Source organism: Falco punctatus (genome assembly GCF_963210335.1).
Source record: "Falco punctatus genome assembly, chromosome: 12".
Classification (NCBI taxonomy): domain Eukaryota; kingdom Metazoa; phylum Chordata; class Aves; order Falconiformes; family Falconidae; genus Falco; species Falco punctatus.
In genome coordinates, this window is record NC_137592.1 from 26336141 (window position 1) to 26364107 (window position 27967).

At 41.1% G+C, this 27967-nt stretch overlaps 1 protein-coding gene across 10 annotated transcripts in view; it reads right to left on the reverse strand.

Moving 5' to 3' along the window:
• The window catches only part of SLC30A10 (solute carrier family 30 member 10), a 146301-nt gene that overhangs the window by 48866 nt on the left and 69468 nt on the right, over positions 1 to 27967 (reverse strand). For 5 of the 10 annotated variants that reach the window (XM_080408550.1, XM_080408552.1, XM_080408549.1 and 2 more), the window contains one exon: positions 1 to 27967. This exon is cut by the window's left edge and continues 17818 nt beyond it; it is cut by the window's right edge. The exons of 3 other annotated variants lie outside the window; for them this stretch is intronic. The gene's annotated coding sequence lies outside the window, so the exon portion shown is untranslated. 2 more of the 10 variants (XM_080408555.1, XM_080408553.1) reach the window with 1 other exon arrangement.

The window sequence follows — 27967 nt, forward strand, 5'->3', positions numbered from 1 at the left end:
TTTGATTTCCATGGAGATTTGTTGGTTTCATGCTATATTGCATGGCAGAGTTATTTTACTTTCCATCAAAGAGAGACTGTGGACCAAACACTGCTGACCCTAACACAGGGTAACTGTCCCTCATGGCGTGGTAAGCACCACCAGCTTTACATTTCTCTGACAGTGATGCAAATCAGGAAATAAACCTCCTTATAGTGGTACAAATAAGAAGAAATGAAGTCTATAGATTGTTATATTCGCTGAAACAGCTACATCACAAGGCCATACTCCACAAATTCCTATTATACTATTAATGATCAAATATTAAGTAAATATTAAACAGTATCTCATTAGTAACTCCTTTTTATTAAATTGGAAACGGTTAAACATGATTTCTTTTATGCCATAATAGTATCAGAGAAATCATTTAAGAGATAGAAAAGCTGTTTACCTTTCAGTTTTGAAGCTGAGGCTCTTAATGAGGGAATTTTATATGAATTTATATTAATACTATTATATGAATACTTTGTGAATGCTAAATTCCATTAATTTTTCAGATATTCTTTACTTCTGTTCTTACAGGGTTTTTTTAATTGTCTTATTAACATGTAGTACTTATTTCTTGGTTCTTTGCAGCTTGTATTTCCTCAAAACTTAAGAAAACATGTCAGATTTAAGCCATTCTTTCTACTTCCCACACGAACGGATTACTGTCCTCATAAGTAAAGCACTGTGATTCACAGTTACAAGACAACATGAGACAGAGTAGACTAGGAAGAGGGACAGTAGTGTTTTGCAGCTGCACACTATCTTTCCTTTGGCAAAAGCATTGTCACAGCAGTTCTGTGTAATACAGATACACAGCATCAAAAACTGAGCAGAAAAGATGGGGGTGACTTTGGGGCTGATTTTCACAGTGCGAAGAGGAAAATCAGACCCATGTGTCCTTGATTGCTTCATCTAAATAATGCCTTGAAAATCAAAGCCATTTAAACTTTACTCTCTCTACCAGTTTGAAAGGACACCCTTAGGAGACACCCTGTTTCAGCAGCAGCCACGTGAACAGATTGCTCTTGAATGGAACCAAAGTCACTGCTACCTTCCATAACTGCTTCTTGTCATATTGCAAGATTAGCTTTGAAAGACGTTGAAATGGGCCCAGTAATGGTTATCACTGAACGCTCTTTGATGACTTAAGTGTAAGTTTAGTGGTCTCGTCTCCTGCGCAGTGAGTAACTACATGAATGAAATAAGCGAGATACCAAGAATGGGATTAACGTGCTGCTTTGTGGGCAGTATCACAAGGGATGCAAACGACAATTAAACAGAAGCACACACTGCACCATTCAACTCCTACAGTGTTTTCCCTTCTGGGTTTGAACTATTGCATCTCTGCAGGGCAGCACGGGAGAACCGAAGCAGTTCTGTGGAAAAACAGAGGATTTTAGTCTCCAGGACTGTGATTCAGACATGTTTTACAGCCACTGAATTCAACATACACATTTAATTTAATATAAAAATTAAAAATGATAATAATAATAATCCTGAATAGGTCTATTCTAGAACTGCTCTGATCAGAAAGAGGCAAAACTGCAGAGGCTGTGCAGCTGACACAGCCAAGGATCCCAGCGCACACTGAACTGCAACTGAGGAAGACATTAACAGAGGGACTTTTGACACATGTCTGAGCTTAGGTCACTTGACTGTACAATTTCTCTTGTAGCTGAATCTTTCTCACAGCCTCCCTACTGCCTGCAGGACCGTTCATCTGAGGAAACCCACATCACAGTAGCTATTTCTGCATTGGAGCTGCAGAAGGATCTGTGTCTGTTTAGACACTTAAACATATCTGTGAATCTGGACCTAAATTCCAACAGTGATTACAATTTAGCAAGAACCTTCAATCATTCAGATGCAAACCCCTTCATGTTTTAAACCTACAAATACTAGTTTGTTTATAAACTTTCCAAACAATTCCAGACATAAAGAGAAGGAAAGGGTTGCTTCGAGCACCAAGAAACTGCAGTCTTTCAGGAGCCACTGAGTCTGTTTATGTGTGTGACATTGTGGAACATGCTGTGAATTATAACTGACAGCACAGAATTTAAAATTATGGTCCCTTTCTAACTGCTGTCTCTGTGCACTTGAGCCATGAGGTATCATTTCTCAGGAAAATGCATTTCTCATCCTTTAATCTGGAATCACTTTCATGTCCTACACAGGCTCTATTACATGCCAGTAGATCCTACCTCTTCCATGAGGATGCTGTCCAGATGTCTGTGACTTACTGTCTGGGGTCCTCATGGGGCAGAAGATACCTGACACTTGAGCCTAGAAATTTATTGTCGATGCAGAAGTATGACACCAATAAAATTTTCTTCAGATTACTCGAGTATTTCTCAGTGTTTTTAAGAATATAATGTGGTGATAACCAGCCTCATAATCCACTTGCAATTACATGTTACCAACCAACCACGAAACGCAGTTTTTCACATTGTAGTATTGTAGATACTTCATGCCCTGTAGGCAAATAGCTTTGGTTAAGGGAGGAAGGTCTTGAGAAGTTTCATGGGCTTGTGACAAGAACAGCTTGTCTGAGTCTAATTTTACCCAACAGTTGCATAAATGAATTTTTAAAACATGATCTATATTCTTAATGTCTAATCCAGGACTGTGTGGTTTCATGCAGGGCTAATCCCACGGAGTAAAATATGACTTAAAGCCTTGGATCAGAAAACTACTGAATATCAGTTATACCAAAATTATGGTGCCTGAGGATAGCTGAAATAAACAGAATAGAATGGCACACAGGGTAAGAAATTACAAAGACAGATAAATAGTATGAAAAAGATCTTGTCCAAAACAGTGACATTCCCTAAGATACCATTTAAAAACTTGGAACAAGGACTATGTTAGTCAAAGAGGCAGATGTTAATTAAAAACTCCATGTTAGGCAAGCCCAAGGGAAAGAGAAGTTACACTTGTACATTTAAGTTACAAGAATAAGAGAATCATAGCAGAGACACAAAAATTCTGGGGGACACAGAAAAGTGCTTCAGCCAGCAGGCAGCTGCCTCTCAGAAACCTGGCCCCACATTTCATGGAACTGGTAAAAATTTCAGCAGAAAGACACACATACCCCCACGGTGAGAAGTCCTCTACCTACAGATGCTCCTGGGAGGTGCAATGCTGTGCCTGTCTGGATTCTCCCACCTCTCTTTGCTTTGCCTGACACAAGGATTTACCAACCCAGCACAGCCCCCAAGCTGAGTCTGCTCACGTGGCCAGGAGCAAGGGATGCAATGACTGAGCTAGCAGAAGTTCTCTGTCTGGGTTACTTTTGGACCCACCTCTGCTCCTTCTCCAGCAGAGCAGTGGAACCCCCTTGACTGTCATCCCTTGGGGGTCCTGCCCCTCTCAGTATTTCCAGGCATGTAGGTGTTGCTCTAGGTCACATGAAGATTTTGTTGGTCACATCTGTAGTGGACCGAGAGATGAGTTTCTTACACAACTCCAACCTGCTTGTGTAAGTATGAAATAGAGCCTAAATACCTTTACCTACATTGCACATGCACTCACTCCAAAAGCAACAGAGCGAGAATTGCCTCCTGAATCCATGCCACAGAGCCAGGGGGCTCACTCCCATGCTGTCCTTTGATGGCGGAGGTGACACACTGGCTGTTGCAAACACAGCATCTTGGAGGAACAGACCTCTGAGCCAGCACTGACCTGGGCACCACCAGCCCTTGCATACTCACTGCCTGTGTCATCAGAACCTTTGTCTCTGCCCTGTCCCTCCTGTGCTGGGCTGGAGGCAGCAGGCAAAAAGCTGGTGGGACACAGCAAGAAGAGAAGCAGACTCCCACTGTGAGCACCTGCTCTGCCAAGGAGCTGAGGAAATACTGCTACAGCAGAGGAGAGCCAGCAACCACCAGATGTGAGGGATGATCTCCAGATGTTGGGGGAATGTCAGCCTCCCACAACTGGGAAAGGTGTTTACCACCATAATGGCAGAGTCGGTCTAAAAACCTTTCTTTTCTCTATTATTTACTCCTGCCAAAGCAATCAGCAAGTTCAAAGCTGTCACTGAACTCAGACAAGAAGGGGATGATTACAGAGTGCAGTAATATTCTGCATGTAACCAAAGCACTTCCCATTATGTAATGCAATGGCACATACGTTACAAGCCTTTCGCAGTGTGCTACCCGCAGCTAGTGGGAGCCTGCTCAGCCAGGGTGCCTTGGCTCTTCATCACATACTAACCTCATATTTTGCCTCTGGAAGTCTTTACTTGCATCTCTGAGTGTCAGTGCCAGCTAAGAAGGCAGTGATTATGCTCCCTTGGGTTTCTGCTACACTGATGGTCCAAGTCTCCTAAATGACACTTGTAACACAGCAAATGAGCCTGCGCTTAGTTTTAACTGATGAATTCAACAGCCAAATCTATCACTGCTTTTCCCTTGGATCTTGTGAAATATTATCTGAAGAGATAATCTGCTCTGATAAATAAAACAAAACAAATGAGCTCCTCGACAGATGGTTTCACTATGAAAGTCTGAAATCAGAGCTGAGAAAAACTTTATGTGCTCTGACACAACATCTCATCAAACCCTGACAGATTTTTCCTGTTGTTCATATTTACATGATGAAAACAATCAACATGATATTTTTTTTAAAAAAGGCAACTAAGAATCTCAGCCCAGCCTCAGACAAAACTTTTATTTCCAGATGTTTTCTCTTCGTAAGATGAAACATAAGAACTCTTGTAACAGAGTCAAGCTAAAGATGCATCTAGCTTAGTGTCCTGACTTTGACATCAGATGGCAGAGCGTACTTCAGAAAGTGTATACAGAACACAGCAAGTATACCATGGTACCTTGCTTAGTCTACCTTCCTGGTTTCTGATGCATTTTCTACTTATAATTCTTGTCTTTTTAGTATATCATTAGTCTTGCACATTAGATAAAATTCAGAGTAATTAAAAGATGAGGGTCTTGCATGGGTGGATTAAGTGAAGATTATTTTCCATGAACATTTAAAACACATGCAAACCTAAAATTCATGTATATGAACATCTTCCCAAAATTATGTTTGGTTTTTTTTTTTTTATTCAGACTGAAACAGGCAGACAAGATCATTGTCCAGCAAAAAACAGACGACTTGAAATGTTGAGGGCTTTCACTCTTGCTTATTGCTTTTTCACTACAAATGTGTACAACTCCATAAAAACATTTACCCTTTGTTTTTTCAATTCAGTGTCTGTTTTTTCTATTTAATTTACCTTAGAAGACCTATCGTCTTGCCACTTCTCTAAAACTAAAAGACAAAATCACTGTCAACCTCAAAGAGAAAAGAGCCACTCTAAAAACATGCATGGTCAGAACATATAGATACATGGATCCAAACACTATGCCCTACTTGGTCTATGTTTGTATGGAAGTAGCTGCACATTTGAAATATTCATATTAAGTAACTCCAGATTCATGGCAGCATAATCAGGATCAGGCACCTTTGCCTAGCTGACTAACACGTATACACTCCATGAGAACGGGTCCTCTGTCTTTATCCAAGAGGGTCTCTATTTCCAGTATGGGGTCCCACACAGTAGCCCACATGTACAAGAGAGCACTGAAAGGCTCTGAAAAAAAGCTGGCTAGGTCTCTTAAAAACACATTGTGAAGCTGGACATTTTAAGTTGAAAACACAAAATAAATTTTTAAATGATAAATTGGTCTCTGCTTATGAATTTTATCCTGCTGGAAACAAAAGAAACCACTATGTGCACCTTATGGTAAGGTTTAAATAAATATTAGTTAAAAAAGCAAAAGTGCGGTCTCTTTTATTGCCAATTACAGGTTTACAAAGTTAAACGGGGAAAAGTAATACTATAGCCAAAACAGACTTGCAGAGAGCCCTCCAGAGTCTTACTTGCTGTTCACTGGACTAACATTAGTTATATTTTTATACCACAAGAATGGTCAGGGAGTGTTATTAGGCTTTTGGTAGCTTTATGATCAGTTTCATATTCAAGGTATTTTTGTCCAGAAATCTCCAAGTTTATGTGCAATCCTTAAGGAATATATCAATGAATTGGAAGAAGCCATAGTAGTATTTCTGAGGAAAAGAAAAAAGGCAGGCTCAGGGTCAGTCTAGAAGTCAGATACAGCTGTAAAATTTGGTTCGACACATTCAAAGCAAGTTGCTGGCTTTCTGCTCCCTGTGTTCCAGGAAGAGAGCATTCTTTGGCAAGCACTTCATTCAGAGGTTTCAATTTATGGGAAAGAGGCTTGCCTCAAAGAGGTTATTTTTCTTATTTGACCAAAGTTTGGTGTTTTGCATCATTAGAACTATTTGCCTCAAAAAAAAAAAAAAAAAAAAATGTTAATTTTCAAGACATTTGTTTCCATCCAGATAACTGGGAGTTCCTAGGCTTTTGTACTAAAGCGTTCCTAGATGAAAGTGAAATCTACAAAGCAAAGGTCTTAAAAATGTCAGAAAATACAAATACCAACCATTAACCAGATGTGCGTGATCTTTGTGGACACCCATATTGATCCTACCACCGTAACAGCACACCCAGGGCTGCCCAGGTAAGCCACGCTGGCTATGTTTTACACACAAAAGCAAAGGCAACTCTGAATTGCCCATGGTTGCACCATGCTTGCAGCAGAATTCACAGCTGAACCCACATTTCCTGGGTAGTAATCCAGTGCTATTAGCCATGAATGAAAATAAAATATAATAGGCCAGACCTTCTGACTGAGGAGGCTGTATCTGTTTTGCCAGTCTTGTCTAAAGATCTGGCCCAACACACGTTCACTGCGCGATTTCCATAAAATATAGGGGTTCCTGGCCTATTTGGTTTCCTCTCTCAGATTTCAGATTTTTTTCAAGAAGAGAGATTTCCACTAAAAGAGGTATTGTGCATTTTCCAGAGTTAGCATGCAATAATGCCATGCATGTAGCAATGGAACATAATTTGCCATCGGGATTTACATGAGGTAATGCCATCTGCATCACATCTCTTTTGCTATGAAGAAAACACTAAAATGTAATTTGAGGTCAAGATTGTAGGGATTAAGATTACTGCTTCTTTTAAAGTACACTATAAAGACGGAAATTTTAAGTGGGCTTGTAAAATGGAAGGATCCTTATTTCAGGCCATATTTTCACCACATTGCCTGTTATTGCCTAGAAGAGTATTTAAAAATTAGGTGAATGCCCACCATATTGTACCTTGATGTAACTACCACATGTTCTTTTTCTATTTGCTTGTGTTGATTTAGGAATCCCTATGCCTGATCTTAAAAACATTTCAGAAAGCAGCATCATGTCTTGAATCCCAAGGCAGGATGAATCTCCCTTAACTTTAAATGTCTGCATCGTGAGTCTCTTTGTTTGGTCACATGGCCCTCTAAATCACACACTCATTTTGTCTCACCCTTTGAATTAAATTTGATACAGCATGTAGAAGACCTCTAGCTGGATTTCATTTTCTAACAATTCAGCTGGAGACCTGACACCATAAAGGGTTAAGTGGTCTCAACCACAGAAAGTGCTCAGCTACCTAAATCTAGACCTCCTCTCTGTGCCTGATCTCTGTGTTTGTGGCAAAACTACCACTTTCCAGCAGCTTTATTTGCCTCAGGGCAATAGTAGCATCTCTTATTTCTGCTGTCTCTGGCTTTGACCTTGCTGACAAGACCTATTTATCTGTATAAGATCATGACTTGTTATGGACTTGATATATTTCTTTTATTTCACTCAAAGTCTGTGCTTAAATCCAATTCTCTCTGAATAAGCATGAGCGAAGACCGCTGGAGGAAAAAGCAAGTTGAAATGGAGGTTTAGGGGGAAAAGCATGGTTTTTCTGCCTCTCTGGCCTGTATTTTCCCTGAGATTCCTCCCTAGTTGCTCTTACCACATTGTCTGAGGGTATCTTTAATAGGTCTCCACATCCACTTCCTCTGTTAGGTGCCATGACTCTCATTTTTTCAGCAGTGAGATCGGAAGCACTGAAATTCAATTCACTTGAGCCAGGTTACAGGTATGTCTGTCTCAAGGTCAGGGAATGGAACTGAGGTCCCCAGGGAAGTCCAAAGGCTCCATTGGGACCCCTTACCTAGACTACTCAGGATCAGGAGCCTAGACTGCACAGAGGTCAGTACATTAACTAGACACTATTAGTAACAGGACTAATAGTGAACATATATTTTTATGTATGTGAACTTATATAAAAAGACATTTGGAATGCCTGTATTTGTATGGTTATCCCATTTTTTTAAATGGGCTTTAAAAACACTTTTCTGACTGATAGGAGAGAAAAATAACATTGGAAATAGCATTTCATAAAATTACACTCTAGTGAACTGCTTTTATACAATCAGAGAAGCTCCCCAGGTGGTCGACTAAGTGGCAAGTTTCTAGACTTTCACATCACTAGACCAAAAACTCCCCATTTCACAAAGGAGGAGAGACATCTGCTGAAAATGAGAAATTCTTATTAGCTGAGTTCAGGATAAAGAAGCCTGCAGCTAATCAATGACACCACTACCACCATCATCACCCAGAGCTGCCAGTGCAGCCCAGATGAATTCAGAGTCAGGGTTTCAAAGACTTCATGATAACAGAACGAAGCACTGAGAACAAAAAAGGATTAGAGACTCTAGGAATCATGGGTCAAAGATTAAGTAGAGGTCAATCTAGTCATAAATAAAGAAACTGATAAATTCTCCCTGATGTAAGGCTGAGTAATAAGAAACAGAAAAACTCTGTATTACCTGAATTAAAAGTACATGAAACTCATTACCCCTTTTTTACCCTCAACTACGACAGTGAACTGGACAAAAACAAAATTCCTACTACTGAGAATGTTGTCTCTGGATCTCATAGTCACACCTGTTGAAAGGAACAACAATGCATAGCTGTATCAGAATCTCCAACAATTTGAACAGGTGAAAACTTCTAACACATCTTGTCATTTGTGCTCTAGACTAAGTGATTACTCAAACTGTAACACAGTGGTGGAGCTGTTCTTACATGTGCATACACCTATCAGCAAGAAGCACGTAAGACTCACCAGAGAGATTTTGAATCTACTGTCATTATCGTCTTTGCCAGAAGTTTTAAATAGTTGAGATAGAATCAAGCACAGAATAGTTCAGAACATGTCTTTCAATTGTATGTAAGAACCTAATTATTTTTTTAAATCTAATCTGACTGACTCTGCAGAGAGCTCTTCCCATGAAACTAAGTCACTCCCTTGTGTACTGGAAAATAAGATAACATATAACTCTGCTAGTTAAAGCCTGAGAGTTAAAAGATGAAAACTAATTTGGAATAAACTCAGCAGTGAATCTGCAGAACAACAAAAGTGTTATTTAAACTGCCTTGCACTTCTACAACCCACTGTGTGATTAACAAGGGCAAGAGCACCCTGTAACACTACTAGAACTGTTGTGGGGTTGTTTCTTTTCATTCAGACTGTCATGACATGCTAGAGTAAACTGAGTGAGGCCATAATCAGGCCCAAATTTTTTGTGCTACCTCTGAACTGATCCATCATTTTAGTCATTACTTACTTGTATTGCCTTGTAAAACTCATCACTGCCACTAAGTATGGCTTATAACTTCTAAAGATACAAATGCTCTTTGTCCTTATTCCCAACACATTACATATATTCCTCTTGGATTGCTCGGACAAGGACAAGTGAAGTGCTTTCTCTGTGCCTTTGAAATGAGATTGGAAATATGCTTTTAAATACATATTCTGTTTAGGGCAGGGAAGAGCAGGACAACAACCCATAAGATCCACTGAACAGGCAGAGCCCATTCTCAAAGCACTACACCTTCCTTTCCTGGTACCTTATAGCTCCCATGGGACAACTGGCAATTCCCTGTTTGGCACTGTGTCCCCCAAGATCCTGGAAACCCCTTGAGGTTCCTCAATAGCTGCTGGAAACTCAAACTTCTCGGGGCACGTTTTTGCTGCAGAGCAGATGCGGTGCTGAGAAGCTCAGCCCAAGTCTGGCAGGGTTTAGCCTTTCACCAGGGCTAACCAGTATGAGTGCTGTACCAGCTCATTATGGCTCTCTGGATTCCAGAGCCTAATATATTTCTGTCCAGGACTGGCCTGTGCCAAGGGGACTGGCTTACCAGCCAGCACAGAGCTCCATGGGTCACTCTCGTGGCCACACTGCTCTTTGCCCCTTGCCTAGGCCCTGCCTCGCATTTTGAACACCTCGTTTAAAAATAAATAAAGACTGACTAAATCGGTTTTGCTCTCTTGTAATGACACATGCATGATTACGTGCCTGGCAAATTTTCACTGGATACACACAGAGGGAGTGAAATGTGTAAGTGCTTTTTCCTACTGTGCGTATGATGAGGTATTACAATACTAGGATGCTCAGTTGAAAGCGAGGCTCTGGTTCAAAGGAAATGCAGGTGGTTTCGATTGTTTCTATAGACCAGAATGCCTGCTTAATAAGAACAAGTAAGTACATGCAGAATTCAGAGAATCAACAAACTGTTCTCATTAAAGGCTTTCTACCATAATGTGTCTACAGGCACATGCACACAAAATTAAATAAATGTCACAACTTAAAAATGTGGGCTATCAGCTATTCTATTTCAGTTCACTCGGGGATAATTGATCAAGCAGTGCATTCTTTAGTGATCTAATATAAGAAAACTACCTCCTAACTGGCAATGTAAGTAAGTAATAAGACAAGAAAGAATCATGCACAGTGTAGATGCAATTCAGAGTGTATATGTTCTGTTTACCAGGCCACCACGGAGATTGATTACTTTGGTCAGACATTTTTCCATAGTTTTAATGCAGCTGGTTTAAGTAGTAAAAGATTCTTATTTTTCCACAGCTGCCACCTGCCTGGAGTATAATAGACACTTCTTAACTGGCACCTATTCTTACTGAAAATAAACGTACTGACTACAAGGTGGTCCTGATTATAAGAAACTAGAAGCAACATATTGTTTGGAAGTTGCATTGTTTAACATCTTTGCCAGTGATCTGGAGTGGGTGATGGAGTGCACCCTCATCAAGCCTGTAGATGACACTAAAGTGAGGGGAACAGTTGATAGGCTCGAGGGCAGGGTTGCCATCTAGGATAGAAATGGGCTGGAGGAATGGGCCAACAAGAAATTTATGAAATTCAAGGAGGGCATAGGCAGAGTCCCACACCAGAGAAGGAGGAACCCCTTGCAGTAGTACAGGCTGGGGACTGGCTGGGAAGCAGCTGTCCTGAAAGGGGTCTGGGGGTCTTGGCAGAGCACAAGCAGGGCACCCCAGCAGCAGACAGGCAACAGCATCCTGGACTTCATCAACAGGATCATAGCCACCAATACGTAGCCATCGTGCTGAGGGAAGGGATTCTTTCCCTCTACTCAGCCCTTCTTAGACACCATACAGAACAGCGCATCCAGTGTTGGGGACACCAGAAGAAAGACTTCAATAAACTGTCCGTGAGGACATTCAAGATGTAGAACAGGTTGCCTTGTTCTTGTGCAGCTTTCATCCTTGAAAGTTTTCAGCTTGATGAAGCCCTGGTCTGACCTCATAGCTGGCCTTGGCCTCATGTAAGCAGATGGTTGGACTACAGATCTCCTGAGGGCTTTTCCAGCCTGATGTGTTCCGTGGTTGTGTAAATTATTCTCTTGGAGAATAATTTCTTCCTACTGATCTAAAAAGAAGAATGATGCCAAAATTTGAACGCTCAACTGATCTCTTTCTTGGTGCACTCAAATAAACGAACAAGAGGGCGGAAGATGAAATATAAAGCAAGGAGGTATCAGTTCTAACTATTAATACAACACTGTTTGCCTTTTGTGCATGTTCTACTCGGGATGCATTGCAAATGAGAAGTGTTAGTCTAACCTGTTCTTTAACACATTTAAATGAAGAGAATCCACAATGTCCTTCAGCAACTTGTCCACAGGCTGACCCTTAAAACCTACTCCATAATCTCTAACCTAAGCATTTTTCCTGAAAATTTAGTCAGTTTTCTGTTCTATCCACAGTAGACATGGGGGCAGATTGTTCCCCTTAGTTTTGCCTTTTGCATCTTTGGAGAGTGTTATAAGGTCTCTAGGTTATCCAACCCAATTCTTCCAAAGTTTCCTGTTAATTTATAGTTCTAGATCTAATATTCTCCTTGCTTTTCTTTCCACTTTTTCTCTTTTGTCTGTCTTCAAGTGTGGCATTGGGCTTTTACCAGTATAAAGTAGTGAGAAAAGATTATTTCATTTGTCTGGTAGTCTATACATCTGTTCGTACTTTCCAGTATGACGTTTGATTTTTCTAATGTAGTGTCTCTCCCTGAGAGTGGTCAAATAGCAAGACACTGCACACAAAGCTGGAAGAAACACCCAGGAGGCAAGTCTGAAATTATATTTTTGCTATATTTGGGCTGGGTCTAATATCTTAAAGCCAGGATGAGGTTAGATATCATAGGGAAGGCCCCACTCTGCCTTCTTTCCTTCCTTTTCCCTTCCCAACTCTCCTCTCCCCACTCTGACTCCTAGCTGTGGAGTCCTACCTGTTGCCTTTGATGCCTTACTTTTAACTGCCCAGTACACCCGTTCAACCCAGAAATCCAGCAGATGCATTTGGCTTTATTTATTGTGTTAGTTTTTTTCTGTCTTAACTAGTGTACTCGACTTCCTGTGGAGCCTGAACCAGAGTAAAAGATGAACAGGAACGTGAAGGGGAGAAAGATGGAAAGGCAATAGGACAGTTTTCTCTCTATGGCAAACAGTTCATGTCTCCTCTCAACGTTTTTGGAGTAGAGGGCTTCCAGTGAAAGCTCATTGAGCCTCCCAATACTCCTGTAGATCAAGTCTCATCTTTAATAGATGAGTAAAGCAAAGTCCAGAAAGAAATGGTCTTCCTCAAGGAAATTAAGCAAGGCAGAAGGAAAGCTAGAAGTAGGACTGAGCTTAAAGCCTCTTGCTCCAGCTACATACTTTCCCCTTTGTCTCCATGGCCCACTCCTCATGCCATCGCTGCTTTGTGAGTTTACAACAGCTGAGGCTTTGAATGTTTAAAATATTACTGCTACAAATAATGTCCCTACATAAAGATATACCAATAATACAGATTTTGTCAAAGCTGGGCAAAAGGGATCAAGGGGCATATCTAATAAAAGAGGTAAGTATTTAAAACCCAGGATATGCAATGTCTTTTAGTTTTATGGCCTTCATAATAGAATTCCCAAGTGATAGGCAATACATAGCAGCTTTCAACACAGAGCAAGCTAAACATAATGGGATCAGAAACTGAAGTACTTTAGGTAGTGATCTGTTCATTGTCAATCCACTGAGTTAACAGCTGCCTAAAATTAGTCATCAATCTCCCCTGGATGATTTCTGCCTTCTATCTAATCCTTGTTTGTCATAAAATCTACTGAAAGTCCCTGGAACTCAGAGAAAAATCCATGGTATCACCCTCCTTACTGATCACCTCAGGTCACAAAGTTATGTTGTCACAGTGGTCTAGTGAAATTCTGTCATATTGACACAGATTCAGAATGAGATGAAGGAATTGTGTCCGGCTTGGCCTGATCAGTAAGATACCCTCATAAGCAGTGAGATGGGGGAGACTGAAAGAATTAAAACTGGATTTCTTACATGAATGTTATCCCTATTACATTATTGAAAAAATGAAAGAAAAAAGCAAATATGAAAGCAAAGGAGAGCGGTTTTCCTGTTGCTGCATTAAAAGTAGTAGCTTCCGTGTTCATTTTGTGAGCCTCACAATCTTTCTAAAGGGCTTGGCTGAAGTGTCTATTTTGAGGATCCTGTTCAGGTGCAGACATAAGCATAGTGCAAATCTGCACCATCTTTTTGAGACTGGAAAAGTTGTGAACACAAGCAGAGGAGCACCTCAAGCTGCCAGGGAAAAAGTCAGAAAGTCAGATAAAGCCAGATCCACATGCCAGGGGAATTTAAGCACCCAGATGCTGTCAAGTCTCACTTTTCAAAACCTATGCATAGACCAAGCAGGGGCTGCACTCTGTATGTTCCCTTCTGTATGCTTTTCCTCCAAAGAACAAATAGTGCATAGGTCCCTGGTCCCATGTCGTCCAGGCAGAGTCTCTGACCAGAGCTTAACCTGACTCCTTTACAGCCTACAAGCCCAGGATTTCCTTCCTGGAAAACACACCGCAGGAAGGGAGCTGCTATATATCATTGCCTCAGTGCAACACAGAATCAGGATGCTACCTGGGCATGTACCCAGCCCTGAAGCTCTGAAACCCTCTCAAGTCCTTCAGCTCTCCAGATAGAGACTTAGCCTTAATTGGAACATCCTTTTCTCCTTTGTGATTTCATGTTGTGAGTCAGACCTTCAACTTCTTGCAGTTGACCATTGTTTTGATATCAGGAATACATGCCTTTCAGCAATGTTTATTCTTGATAAAAAGGATATGAGGAATTTTGCAAATACATTTACTATATAGAAAACTGTATGTGCAAAGCTGGATATCCACCCAAAGGCTGATCCTGCAAGAACTCCAGATACAAAAATCACATTTAATTCAGGCTGTATTTTTCAAATTGACTGAAAATGCACTCAGATCTCCTTCTTGGCAAGGCAGAAGTATATTTAATTGTCATGATAGGTGATCCTAAGAAGTATAAAAGTCATTAATGTAAAATTTTATGTAGTCTTGTAGTTACAGTTCCTCCGAGAATCATCCAAATGTACAGGGATTACAGAGGCTTCTAAGAAACATCAGCAAAATACACCTGATTTTATCCAAAGGATGAGTTTGGGAAAAACAGCAAAGGGGCAGCAAGGATATGCTTACCACATATATACTTACAGATGCTGCGAAGGTGGCTGTACTGGAATTTTTTTAGGCCCAATCCTATGAAGCAGATTTCAAGTCCTGTTAGCGTTAGTGAGCAGCAAGGGTTGTCAGCAGCTTGAAGGATTCACACACTGGCCTCCAAGCCTGGTATCTGCAAAGATGCACAGGAGGCCTGCTACCAACTGGTTTTAAAGCCTCAGTTTCAAATCCAGTCAGAAGCCTCTCATCTCTATAGACTGTTTGCCCATCCCAAAAAGATTATTACATGGGTTTTATTTGTTCTTTTCCTTCGGTTCAAAAACACAGGGGGACACAATCAACCCTCTTTTTCCTATCCAGAGGCCATAGAGGTGGCTGAAGCTGTGGCAGTGTAAGGGCCGGGTTACAGCCCTCGCCTCAGCCTGGGAAGATGGGTGCCAGAAAAGGTGCTGGGGGCTTCTCCCAGCTGTGTCACATTTTGGTTAGGCATCATTCCCTCAGCGGGGATTTGGGATTTTGGCCCCCTCGGGGCCAGACCCACTGGCTGTAAGCAAAGTTCAGCTGCCAGAGCTGGGCCCAGGGCCCCGGGCCTAAGCCCCTAGCTGAAGAGTCAAACCCATAGCTGCTGAGGTACTAATCCCAGAAGTAAATCTACACTTAAAAGCACAAAAAAAAAAAATCCCACTCTTAAAATTCTGCTTTTAGTAACCAAACTAAATATGACATAAATATCCTGGGCAAATGTGTGGCTCTGGAAATACCAAAACTCTGGCCCTGTGACATGGCTGCTGGGATTCCTGCCATTTGCTAAAAACTTAAGCTGGGAAACACTTTGTCCAATTACTCAAAAACAATGAAGATATAAAGGAATTATAACCTAAAAACAGAGGTGCTGAAAGAAAGAAAACAGACCCACATAATAAACAATATTGATTTAATTAAGGCAGCAGAGAAAAACCTTCACAAGCTTGGGTGCCCCTGGTATGTGTGTGCATGGGGGGGCAGGCGGGCGTGCGCAAGCACGTCTGCTCCTCTTGGGACCGGCTTCTGCCCAAGTCCAAACAGAGGTGTCAGAGACACAAGGGACATAAACATCAGCTCCTCTGCTCTAAAGCTGCTGCAGAGAGCAGGACTGGCATGGACCCTTGCAAGCATTCATGGCCTAGACCCCATCCGTGGAAACCATTGCTGGTTGTGTATGGGAAGATAGACACTGAGATGGGCTTTTGTGCTCTGAACTTCTGAACCCTGCAGGAGACCCGAACCACCGAACCACACTTTGGTTGTTTGTGAAGAAAGTAATTTATTGAGCTCCGTCCTGGAAGAAACCACAAGACATTCTGAAGGGCTAAATTCAACAGCTAAAAATATTCCTCCAGAATTGGATGCAACGAGAAAGGCTTCAAGGTTTAGACAGATGTGTGTTTCCAAGGGCAGTATTTTGTTCTTCAGCTCTCAGAAAGTAGTATTTTAGTGCTTTTGGTAATTGGAACAAAGACGCATTCAGCCCCCATTGCATAACGTTCAAATGACCACAGAACAATTTCTGGTTGTCCTTTCCAGGTGATAAGCAACAGCAATAACATGTTTGGGAGTTCTCATTTCTCTAACGGGAACCTCTTCAGCATGCTTGTGAGTGATGTGTGCTGAAGAGATGAATAAACAAACAGATACATCAGCTGAATGTGAAGTGGTCTGGAGGGAGTAATCAAGAGGAAAGAGAAAGAGGGCAACTTCATGTGCATTTAACTTAGAAAATATGTGACCACATACAAAGGCATGTGATTCTTTTCCTTTGCCCGTTGGTTTCTGAGTCTCCCAGGAATACCTGCACCACATTTTGAAGCTTTCCTTTCACGCACATGGAATCTCAAAGATTACTTTAACACAGTGAGCTGCACAAATTTTAAGATTATCGTATGCTTTAATACTGCAATAGGGGATCTAAAGAAATCACAAAGTATCTTGGGATTCAAAATGAGGTGAGTTGGTACAGTCCATGTGAAAAGCAGAAGATTATAATAAGAACCATCTTATTTAAGTGATGCCAGAAAAGCCAAACAACTACTCTCAACACCAGATATTTTAGGGACCTTTCCACCATGCTCTAGATTTTTTGGCTGGTCACATTCTAGATGATCCAATTCCTGTTGCTTTGGAAGTATGCTGGAAACCACAAAAATAGCTGTGAATCTTTGGGAATGCTGAAGTCTTAAGCATCTCAAAGTTCCCAAATGTATTTCAAGAAGCCTGTGCCTTTCACCATAGGAGTTCAGTGATTTTTGTTTCTAGGAAAGAATAGTTATAGACACCACTCAAAACTAGACTAGAAAAGCAGACATAAAATTACAACGCCGTTCAACCATGAGCTAAAGTACTTGGGGAGAGGGCTTTTGTCACTCCAGAATCCCCAAAGACACTGCTGACGATTAGCTGTGAGGAAAAGCTTCCATGCAAACTAGAGAGGAGGCTGAAAAAGGGGATCAGGAGCCTGGTTTTTCCATAGGCAAAAGGTCCACATGCCACATCTCCATGTGCCAGAAAAACATGTGCAAGTGTGATACCATAAAATCAATGCCAATCATTTTGACCTTTCCAACAGAAGTACTTTCTCAATAAGACTGAGGGAACAAAGAGTTTACTGTACCTTTTTCTGCTGCAGAAGAAATAGAACCACAACAATGTTGGAGGGTTTATGGTGGGGTTTTTTTCTACTGTCCAGATCTGATCACACATTATTTATCAAAGGACTTTTTTTTTCAGATAAGCCAATACTCAGGAACGACAAGAAGATAGGCTTTCAGAAGAAGGTTTTCTTGCTTAAATAGCTAAATGAAATTGCCAGATAGGTGCACACTTAAACATCTGGCTACTCTATTTAGGTGACACTTTGCTGAACTTTGAAAATTTTTTCACTGACTGGGACTATTTTTATCCCCAACACTTTGGGAAACTGTCAACCGAGTTTCTTACTTTGCTTACTGTTTAAGGAACACTCTACTATTTTTTACCTTCTCTGTTTATTTGACTACAATATGACAAACAGCCAAAGATATTAATGTCCTTCACACTAAGAGAGACAAAGCAGAAGTATAAAACAAGAGGTAAGAATTACATTAGTATATGTTCTGCACAGAGCATAAGCATATCTGCATATGTTGAACCCTGCAACAGTGGTGCTGGAAGCCATGAAGCTTCCACGTGTCACCAAAACACAAAGAATCCAATAACGTGTTAATTGCTTGTAGGCTTGCTTGATTCCACAGAACCATTCAGGTCAGAAAGGACCTCAAAATGTTTAGTCCAACCACTTCCTCATAGTATCCTTTTCATGCCATGTCATTATAGCTTTTACTTTACACTTTTCCATGTACTACTCTTTCTCTTTTCATTACTGTCATTTTCTTTCCTTTGGAAGGCACACAATACAGCATTTTTTCATCCATATCTTTACTGCACTGTTAGTCACAACCCATTTCACTCATTTTCTGCCTTTTACTATGCCCAGCTACTCTTTCATCTACATTGCCATCTCCAAAGCTACACTGAAGGACCTGTTTCCCTTGCACACCTTCACTGTTCTGTGGCCTTTCTCCAGTTTCCTCAGATGTCACTTTGTACGACTTGTTTATCTGTGCAGGAATATATTCCTGTTACTTTTAATCATGGTTCACTTCCAAAGACCCTTCTTTATCTAGAAGAGATTGTACTATGCATATGATTTTACACTAGCAGAGAAAAATCTACTGGCAGGCACACATGCCCTCTTTTAACAAAACAAATTCCCCAGGTTCAACACAAGCACATGCCCAAAGCAAGCATTGTTAATAAGAATTTTACAGAGAGGAGGGAAATGTAGGCAGCCAGGGAAAATACAGCTTCTTAATTTCACTGCAAATTATTCTCCAACACTCCCTTCTCCCAAACCATCTTGATCAAACAACCAGTATGCAGCTTGCACTACACTGGGTCAATAGTAGCAAACAGCCAGCTGTGCCTGGCATGCACATGTTTGGGTTCCATGTTGCCAAGTACAGGTGGACTGATTGACGTTGTGGGTTTTTTCTTCTTGGGAAGGGGGCCATGCAGGAAGGAAGGTGAGGGAACAGGACTGGTGGGGCATTTTCTGCACTGCAAAGCTCATGGTCCACTGGTATTGCAAATCTCCCTAACAGCTGTATTTAGATCCCCTTTCATATTTCCTGGTGCAAACATGAGTGCTGGGCAATCTGAAACTTTTCCACTATCCAGAGGCTACCTCTGAAGCGCAGTTCACTCTAGGTGGGATTAGATGGGCACATGAACTTGTGCTTGCAACCACAAATCCTTTTGAAATATGATTTCACTTCTTCAGCCTTTCTCAGACACTTACCAGTTCAGGAAGAGCAGGTCAGATCACCACGGGCAGGGGCTCCACACAGCACATAGCTCAGGAAGCAGCTATTGTCCCAAATCACATTCTGCTGCCTGGATTTTTCCTGTGGTTTTAGTTTAAATAACAGCAGATAACTCCCCCTGAGTTCCCTCCTGCCTTATGCTATCTCACCAATACATTAGAAACTGACTGTACCTGAGGGTTTCCAGCTGTTGGCATTGGTGATAGGCCTAAATCTCTTCATTGACTTTAGCAGTCTCAACCTGAAATGTTTGTGTGGTTGAAGAAAGTTAATGAAACCTTTCTGGTGCAGCTGTTCTCAGTTAAGAAAACATCTCTGCACCTCTGTATTAACATCTCCTGTTAACATTGCTGCAATAACAAGCCCCCACCCCATGGATTCTCTTTCTGCTTCTTCAGAAATGAAGGTGTTTCAGCTGATGAATTAGCAACTAGAAATTAGCAAAAGGGCTTAATTCAGACTTCTTTGAGGTGTGATCTGTGCATTTACATGAAGAGAGGCAACGTGTCTTTGCCATTTGGCACTGGAAATGTGCAAACGTCTCTCCAAAGGTGGTTTTGTTTCCAAAAGCAAACTGTGACAACTTTCAGCAATTGCTCTTAGGATGATAGAATAGAGTAATAAAATTATACACACTGACATCAACATTATCAGTGCCTGATTCAATATATTTGTATTTCTTGGAATACAGAACAAATTTTGCAGAAGCTCCCTGTTCTTAGCAGGTGTGGAGTGGCACTCTGCAAATGAATGCCATTATCGCCCACTTCACTTCGGGGCAACTTCCACACATCTTCATCTTCTCTTTTCCCTTCCAGCTCATTATTTTCCATTTTCATTCACTGCTCCTTCTTCTTTATTCCCACAGAGGAAGAACGGAAGATGTTGGCAGCCTCTCTCACACCCTGTCTGAGAAGTGGCAACCTCATGTAGATTTAGCCAACTGTGGTTCGCTATTTAGTGCACAAAAAACAAAGCAGTAAAGCCAGGGCATGGGCATAGTTCTCAAGATCAAATCTGCTGTTTGCATGCTGTGTTGCTAGCACTTTTATGTCAATTAATGCTTTTCTGCAGGCAGGTGTTTTTCATTAGCAAGAAAAAAGAGATTCCAGGTGAAGATTTTATAAATGTGTTGACAAATGCCAACATTTTTTATTCAAGTTATGATTGAAATGATTGTAACCTCCTAGGAAAAATGCTAAGAATGCTCTTGATGTGGTTAGGAGTGGGGAAAAAATGGCTGAGGGTGCCAGAATGAACTCTTTGATTCTGCAGAAAAACGGGACAAGCCAGAAGGTAGTTTGTTCATACATACATTGTGGATATGTGGCTTAGCACAGTGTACAGTATACACAGGTTCATAACTGAAACACAGGGGTGCCATTCTGATACAGGTTACATTTTAAACTAAATACTTAAGCTCAACTGCTTTCCACAGCCTGAAGCCCAAATCCTACCCTTTTGATATTGATACGGTCTCCTGTTATCTGCAGGTTCTTCTTCTCATCATTAACAGTTACCAAGCAATACAACTGACAGCTGCCATCTACCACCTTCCCCTTAGGATACACGCATACTTACATACCTGTCTTTGGTATATATTGTATATATAATGCAAATACGGTTGCATGACACCAGGCAACAAAGAATGGTGCCTTTCCTTCAGAGCAGATAGTCGCCGTTTCTGACAGCCCTGAGGTCTTGTTTGTACTTGCAGATCTATTAGAGATCCACATACTGTTTTGTACCATCTGCAGCCCTTCCATACACTACTGAGAGTGGGTGTGTAGTTTAGCTCAGCTAATAACCAAGGCTGTTCCCTGAACTGGCTCACAGGAGAAGCTCTAATTTGTGTGAAATTATTTTCTGCCCCAACACAGACACAGTAATGGTAACATGAACCCCAACCTGACTCTTTTATATAGCAAAGGGGTGCCACTGCTGTCTCAGAAAGTATAATATCTCATGTGGTAGTTGCTTGACAACTCCAGTAAGTTAAACAGCAGACTAAGAATTTATATGTGGGTTGCCACCAAAACAGAGAAAAACACCTTCCCTAATCCAAAAGAGCTCCCTCATTTTGTCTTCTTTTACACTGATTTCTACGCTTTTATAGAAATTCTCTAGGGTGACCTCCTAGAGTTTAGAAAGTCAATGTTCAGCTGATTAACGCTTCTTTACACTGGGATTATGTCATCAGCAATGCTTATGTTTTAATAGTGCTGGATTTTTAAACCAAGGAGTTTCACAATGAGTAAGAGCTGCTGTTGCATGCAGGGCACACAGGTGTAGGGACTTGCACCACAAGAACCAAGCAGCAAGAGCAGAGAGCTCCGTACTAAGCCCCTACATTTGCTGTGCCATTGGCCAGTGCTGACAGATACGAGACTACATGTCCCTAGAAATCCTTGTGTGAGATTCCAGCACCATGGCAAAATGTATTTCCACTAGCAGCTGAGAGACATAATCTATTTTACAAGTACTACAACCTAGCAATTCTATCAGCCCAGTAACCTGTTTCTGTGCACTTTCCCAATCTTTCTATTAATAAACTAAGCTATGAAACAGCAGATTACTTTCCATAGGTGAACACCTAACCTGATAAGAAGAAAATGATCACGCTCTAAAAATAGAGGGAATATGACACCACTGCAAAGCCATTGAAGTGGCCCATGTTATGGAGTTCTGGTGGTTGGTGGTGGCTGTGCTCATCTCCCTGTGGACATGAGGCTTGTCCCTTTTGTCTTCAGCATACATTCATTACAGAACAGCCAAGAACTAGGTCTGTTACTGCCAGAGCTCAGCTGAATTCAGTGTGGATGCTGCTGCCCAAACAACAACGAAATTAATGATTTAAACAAAAAACCTCATTAATCGCAAGCTGTTTTGAAACAATTGGGAGAAATTAGTAAATTATTTGTCAGTAGAAGTGCAAAAGAATAAAACCACTATGGAAAGAATTTTTACTTTCAAAAGCAGACAGACACTCTGTTGTGGTTTTAAAGGAGAAGGGAGGAAATGTTGGTTTGGCCCATTTTGATCTCTAAAGGCTTGTAAATCAGTGATAATAAGCTTTCCTAGTCTAGCCTGGGAGAGGCTGTCCTGGAGTGATTCACATTTCAAAGAGCTCAGGATAAACAGTGCACAGCTCTCCAGTTTGTTCCTGTGGAGTAAGCAGGACAGTACAAATTGGGGAAGACTGCTACTCAGGGTGGACCAAATCTTCCACCAACCTCAAAGCCAGCACAATTAGTATAGCGGAGCTCAGTTGCTTTCATATTCCAGCCAAAATCACTCCCTTGTTAAACTCTGGTAACTAAATAAAGGATAAATAAACTAAAGAAAGGCAAAGGATGACTGTTCCCTTGGTTTTGTTACTGGGTTGTGTCACAGGATCTGTTTCCTACAGGACCCTCTGGGCCTTCATCTTTTTAAACAAAGTCTGTTTATTTGGTTGGACTCTGCAGAAGGACGTTGGTCCTGAGAAACAGGAGATTTATAGTAAATATAATACACCTACAAAAGGTAAACGCCCCAAACCCTTTGTGTCAGGGGAAAGGCCATGAAGAAAGTTGTCTCAAAGTCAGCCCCACAGTACAAGCAAGACAGAAGGCAGTGAAGCTCTGGGGCTCAGAATGGCAGCAGAGAAGGGACCATAGGGCAACAATATCAACTGCTGTGGCAACTCCAAGCAGCACTGCACCTTGCAGAGTAGACCAGAAAGAACTAAAACTGATGGTTTTCCATTATAACCTAATGACTGCATTTATATCAGTAAATAAGTATATAATATCCATTTTTTCCTCACTCGAACTCATTCCTAATACAGCAGGAGGCTCAAGTGGGTCTCCAGTTGAGAGAAAAAAAATAAATTTCATTTGTATCGGTGCAACAGATAATTAACAAAAAACCCAGAGATTTTCTTTTGGATTAGCGGAGAACAGAGAACAAAATCTCAAAACGTTTTGCAAACTAGACAGACACAGCAGAACTTGAAAGGCAGCCAGCTGGCAGAAAAATTGCTACAGAGTAGGAGGTCTGGGCAAAACAAAGTAAATGGTATAAGCTCTCCATCATGAAAGTACAGGGATTTTAGCATCCCTGGAGTAGCCACATTTTTCCAGGGACAGTAAAAGTGCATGTATACCATGACCTGCAAAGACTGCAGAGCTAGTGCTGACTTACAAATTGTAGAGGTTATTACTTTACTGTCTCCATGTGGCTCTGGACTTTGCCATATAGATCTCAATACCATACTGCATGGCACAGGCTCAACATGCACTGTGCTGTACATATACTCATAGCTTACCTTTGCCTTAAATGCCTGTCCAGCTTACTGAAATCTTTTCTGTAGGATCTGGGAAACTGACATAATCAAAACACCGATTCACAGAAAAAAGATGTCATGGTAGCAACTAGGTGAAGACACCAAGGAAGAGATGGGTCATTAGCAATCAAAGGCTGTGATTTTGCATTCCATGTTTGGTCTGCAGACAGCAAAAACCCAGTACCTTGGAAAGAATGAAACTCTGTCCCTCTTATTTATGTTAAGGTGAGCCTAGAGACTGCAGTCAGCATTGAAGCTCTGTTGTGCTAGACATTCCACAAACATAGGGAGAGAGAATCCTCCATCTGAAAATAATTTGAAATCTAACCAAAAATACAAAACAGAGGGAGGAGAAACAAAGAGGCAGAGATGGAAGGACTTGGCAGCTGTTAGACAACAAGTCAGTGGAAGAGCTGGAGACAGTCATGTCTCCTGCCTTTCAAGTGAGTGCCCTCACCACTAACTCATGCTCTAGCTCAAAGCCAGGCAGTTTATATGCTACAGACCTATTGCTTATAACACTGTATGTATTGCTGCTCCCTGAAAGGCTCTGGAAAATCACACTTCTTTCATGAAGGTATAAAAGAAAGATCAAAAGACAAAAATAGATTGCGTGGAAAGATGTTGATTCACATTTTGGAACAAAATTCATATTCAGAGTATTAAAAGCTTTAAGGTAGCAAACCAAGTCGAATTAGAACCATTTTGTTATCCATGAGATTAGAGCTACATAAAAAGACATAGCTCTTAGGTTTAAAATAAGGTCTATAGAATAAAAGAAAGCAAGAACTGGTCCATCTTCCTCATCTTTATTTTTTGCTCACTAGAAGAATAAGGAGATTATTGCTGAATTACAAGGCAATAAATTCTGACACAACTACTTTATGGACATATGCTGGAATCATCTTGTGGAATTTGCTTGTAAGGGAGGTCATGAAGTCAATGAAAAGTTGGTCTTTTATGAAGGGCTGAATAACTTCATGAGTCATTACCACTAACTCTTGTTATGCAAGAAAAGGTACAAAAACCTTATATTCTAGAGCACAAGATGATACTTTACATATCTCATTTTTAACAGAATGAAAGACTGCCAGAAACGAATTAGGAAGAAGAGTTACTGTCTGATATTTATGCATTTATTCTAGTTGTTTTGCTGTTGCATGTTCATGTTGTCCTTTTCTCTGTGGATTTGCCCTTCTGGGGAGAGGTTTTATACTAATGCTGACATCCCAACACACAGAATGTAATTAGATACAGTTTCAGACTCACACTCTATCTTTCCATTGAAAAAAAAACAGGATTTCTGTGCTCTGCATTTGGCTCAAATCTGTAATTTCATGGGACATGAATATCTAATATTTTGTAACTCCCAAGACTTGGCAGTATTCTATTTTGCACCATATTATTGCTGACTATAACAGCACCCCATCCCTTAAAATCATGCCAAAATTAAACTTTAGGTATGAAGTCTGCCATTCTTACAATGGTCACTCAAAATATCAAGAGAAAATCAAATCAGAGATTGCTATCATTTATTACACTCTCAATGAGAAAGTTGTATACTGCTGCCAAAACCACTATAAACGTTAAAATACTATTAGTTTGGTAGTTTAAAATACAATATGCTGTGTAAGGGTGTTCCTTGGCTTCAAGTAACCTCTGGAGATGATGATGATGAATACTGTATTTCTAGCCAGCTCACCTAGGTGCTCTGCAGTGCCGCTGGAGGCATGTGCAGACAGTCCCACTGACAATCTAAGGAAACTCATCCCCTTAAACTTAAAACTTAAAACCTAAATTCTCCTCAATCTCATATTCTTTGGCTGCCTAAAGTGGTTTAAAATAAATTATGCAGATACCCATGGGTGTGTCTGCTGCTGCTTACTTTACTCACACAAGCGATATGACTAATTCTATTTTAAGGCAAATCAGTGCCCTTAGGTCATTCAGTCTGCATCCTGTATAAAACAAGGCAGGGAATTTTTCTCAGTCTTGTAGTCAATTCAATGAATGTTACTTGAAAAAAAGCTTGCATTTAGGCTTCAGTCTTACTGCCCCAGGAACAGTCACTCCAACAACCATTGTGTCAACACAGATCTTTATCTAAACATTGGCACTTCTTCCCAAATCATTAATAAAAATTTTGGAAGTGACAGAGCTCCTGCAGTCTCTGTAAAACTGAAGTAGAAACAGACCCATTCGATAATGATGCTCCAGAAAATATAAAGATATGGAGAAATTACGGCTCCATTTAGCACCAAACACCAGAGATTAATCACTACCATAAAGCTGGAACTGTAGTTCTAAAAGGTGACTTTTTCTGGAGTATTTCACACCAAGTGGTTGGTTAAAGAAATCTTGTTATTTCCTCCTGACTGAGGTAGTTATGACCCCTAACTCATTTACAACAGGAAAGTCTTGTTGTTATGCCAGAGAAATCAAGCATTTTTAATTTCCCACTCTAAAGAATTTTTGCCAGGCCTTACCATAAAGTTTGTGTCCCTTTTTCCCAACTCCACTACCCTTTGTGAAAACAAATGTGAACTGCCTAGCACTGGCCCAGCAAGCATCCAAAGAGAGATACCATCACCCCTGCCTCTCTCCATTCCTCCCATCAGCTGTGCAAATGCTGGTTGAGTTGCTTCATGCCACTGTGACCCCTTGGATTTTTTGGAGCCCCTCTGTCTGAAAGGCAGTTCCCCCTCCTGCAAGAAAAGCCAGCAACCCCAAATGCACCCAGCTGCTGTAAGGAGTTTTCTTCAAACAGGCTCCAAGCACCCAGCAGCCCAGATGAACCAGGCTGCTTGCTCTGCCTCACCACCTTTTACCACCCCACTGAGCCATTCCCTGCAGCACCTGCAACTAGCATCATCAGCAAGTGCATTTTGGTTTTAAATTGTGCATGTACAGGGCACATGCCCTGCCTTGCAGAGCCCTGCCAGGAAGTCTATAACGTGTTTCTGGCAATACACCCTACCACCAATGCCTGCCTGGCATCCAAAGAGCAGGTTCTTAAAGCACTTGCTACATGCTGTAAGGGAGTTGTGTAACGTTACTTTGCTTTACTCAAATGAGTTCACATTGTGCAAGATGAGAATCACTCACATTTCATCGAGTCATTTCCGTGCGGATCTCAGGGGAGAAGTAGACTTCAGTACTTTGAGATGCCTGTCTTGGAGTCTGGGTCACGACAGGGATAATCAAGATTGCTGCATCTTTCCTATCACAACCTCTTTCTCTCAGGAAGCCTCAAGTTTTCGGAAACTACGCCGGAGTGAACTCCAGCTGGGGATGTATTATAGTGTGGATACCATGCCACAAAGCTTACTCCAGTTTCAGGGACATGAACCCAATGAGTAATTTCAGACAAGCTACAGCAGCCTAAACAAGAACAAAGGGCTGGTGTATATAAATAATAGCTGCATCCTCTCAGACTGAAGACACTAAGAGACATTAAAGAAAACATACAGTTTCTGAGGTTTTTCACCTTAAATAGAAAGACCAAAACATCACAGACTAGAAAAATAGAGTCATCCTGCCACAGGACAGAAGCAAAACAGAGTTTTTCAGCAGACCAGCACTCAGAGATCTCTCTCCTCCTTGCAGCAATTTGGATGTGAAGCCACAGCCAAGCCCTTGCTCAGGGCTGGTGTTTGGGTTAACCATTGCCGGATGATACTGAGCTCTGACTACTAATCTTTGTTTCCCCCAACCTGAGGTCTGCCAGCCTCACCCGTACTCTGCGTGGTCCTGGTTCTCTCCCACCCTGGACAGAGCAGACGCCATTATTGTTGCTACCTGGAGCAGTAGATAAAAGTAAGGTTTTAGACAGTCTATCTGGGATAAAACAGAAGTCACACTATCTGAGCATTTCCATTTCCAAGGGTTGAGTGCTTTTTTCCCGTTACTCAGTTTTCTCATCTTTTTAGAATTCAGTTTTCTCCACCTGGCTTTTCTTAAAACAGTTTATGCTAAGTTTGACCACAAACAGTTAAGCCATTTCTGAGAATGTTGACAGAAAAGCGTGAGTGTAAAATTGCTTTTTTTATGTTGGCAACCTTTTTTGGTTTTGAACAGCTCAGCATCTCAGCAGGAAGTGGAAGAGAGTTAAAATTTGACCCTAGGTCAAAAATGTTTCTTGATGATCCAGTGAAAATTCGCTTCTCTATCACCAAGTCTGCTAGACACAGAACTCGAGTAGCATGCAGTTAAAGTAGTCGGTCAGCTAGACAGTGGGTCATTCTGGGTTTCATTGTGTTAGTAAGATCTAAGGCTATGCAACTGTTCTTAACTAACACTGTTCTGAATTTTCACATGGTGAAATTAGTTATTTAGGAACTACTGGTTACTAGAGTGTACCTTTTTTATGGCTGTCTAGATAGGAACACTCAGGAGAAAAAAAACTTACAAACTCTGTAAATGAAAAGTATGTTAAACTCTTGGATGGATTGTGT